The sequence below is a fragment of the Triticum aestivum genome, chromosome 3B (assembly GCF_018294505.1).
Source record: "Triticum aestivum cultivar Chinese Spring chromosome 3B, IWGSC CS RefSeq v2.1, whole genome shotgun sequence".
In the NCBI taxonomy this organism is placed as follows: domain Eukaryota; kingdom Viridiplantae; phylum Streptophyta; class Magnoliopsida; order Poales; family Poaceae; genus Triticum; species Triticum aestivum.
Window position 1 is genome coordinate 753,298,365 of NC_057801.1, and position 2,330 is coordinate 753,300,694.

Genomic DNA, 2,330 nt, shown 5'->3' on the forward strand with positions numbered 1-2,330 from the left:
TGGTTTTGCGCACACGAGTCCGCTACTCACCAATTCAATACACTACCGAGGATCCACCTCCGTCTTCCTACGGAAGAGCCATCCTCGGCACTCACACTTATCTTGAGGCTTTTAGTAGTTTCCATTTACTTGTCTATGAACTGTATAGGCAACCAAGTAGTCCTTTACCGTGGACGCGGCTATTCGAATAGATCATGATAACCCCGCAGGGGTGTACTTCTTCATACACGCTCTCACCACTTACCGTCGTTTACACGACATGTACTCGGCAACCTTCAAGCGGAAGCCCAACGTGGGTGTCGGCCACGACCTACCTAACCACCTAAGCCTCCAGTCCAGGTTTATCGGCTATCCAGGTTCCATCCGCAGGGAGTCCGGCCGAGGTTTCCCATACGGCCCCGAACGATGTGAACAGGGTTCCCGAGATACCTAACGGGTATTCGGTACACCCGGCCACGTACCTACCACATCACAGCCCACCCCTACGGTCAGCGCTGTCCACGGCCTCCAGTAGGCTACAAACACCAGAAACTACTTGCAACTCCTGGACGGAGAACTAGGGTGAATAAGAAGCTGAGAGGGTCCATTGGTTTCGGGCCCAATGCATGGTAGTAGCTGATTCTTAAATCACACATACAGATCTCAGTGCTTAAGGTCGGCTTCAATGAAACAACCCACCATGTACTCCTACATGGCCTCTCATCGATACCTTTACCAAATCGTGTTCACCACACCACTCTTATTACCGACATAATCATTTCACTCTAGCCCATCACCCAGATAAACCAGACCTGACACGACTCTAAGCATAGCAGGCATAGCAAGGTAGGAACAACACATACATATGGCTCAATTAACTCCTACACATGCTAGTGGGTTTCATCTAGTTACTGTGGCAATGACAGGTCATGCAGAGGAAGTGGGTTCAACTACCGTAGCACACAGCAGTTTGAAACGCGTTGTCTTAATGCAGTAAAAGAGAGCAGGAGCGAGAACATGGGATTGTATCGATATGATCAAATGGTTGGTTGCTTGCCTGATGGTTCGATGCACTGATACGGTTCTTCGTTAGGGTAATCACGATACTCCTCGGAGGCAGATCCTGCCGCAAAGAACACCGATACACAACCATCACCAAACAATGTGCAACAATATGATGCATGCATGAAACATAGCAATATGAGAGTGTTGGGCTAATGCAACTAAGACCCGAAGGGTTTGAACCAATTTGAATCAAAGATTCAAATTTCAAACTCAAACATGGCCTTTTAAAGTGCTTTTCCTTGTTCTGCAGTAAACATCAGGTTAACTTGTTTAATCATGCATGAAAATAGTACAGATGGATAGATTGGATTTTTCTGATCATTTTTCATATATAATTTGTCTGATTTGGAGTTACAGAATAAAAGTTATGAATTTTTGAAGTTTAAATTATATTCTGGAATTTCCTATATTAGAATAATTCCAGAAAATCAATTATTGCGTCAGCCTGACGTCAGTGTGACGTCAGCAGGTCAACGGAACACGTCCGGCTCAAACCTGACAGTGGGTCCCGCATGTTAGGGTGATTAAATTAATTAAAGTTTAATTAAAACTAAACCTGTTTAATTAACAGGGCTGGGCCCCACCTGTCATTGACTCAGGGGAGTCAACCAGGGCCCACCCGTGGTCAAACCCGGGTCGGCTGCACCGGCGTTTAGCCGCCGGCGAGCCCGACGCGGCGGCGGAAGTGGTTTTGGCCGTTTCGGCCACCAAATGGGTCGCGGAGACCACCGGAGTGGAGCTGGGGACAAGCCGCAGCTCTTGGTGGAGTCCGTTGGAGTCGGGGTGGCCGGAGTTGGCGCCGGCGACGACTTTGGCGGCCACCGGGGTTCGGCCGAAGACGAACTTGACGCTAGAGGGGTCGGTGAGGCTCGGGGAGTGGCTAGCTAGGTGCTAAGTGACACGGTGAGCATGATGGACACCGTGGAGTGGTCGGAGGGTAACCGGGAGCACGTCGGCGACGAGCTCCACGGCGGTGGGTGCGGTTGAGCTCCGGGAGCTCGCTACACGGCTCGGGAGCAAGAACGGAAGGAAGGGGAAGATGGCTAAGCTCACAGTGAGTGCGACGAAGCCCTTGGTGTGGCCGGAGATGGACCGGAGCGACGACGGCGTTGAAGGGGATCTCCGGCGACGGCGGTTCGGGCGAGGTCGTTGCGGTGGACTCGGGCATTGCGAGCGCTCGGGGCTCGGCTTGCTCGATGGAGTGGACAGCGGCGGAGCTCCTGGACACGATGAGAGGACGCACGGGCGGCGGGGAGCACGGCTACGACGAAGGCACGGCGATGGTG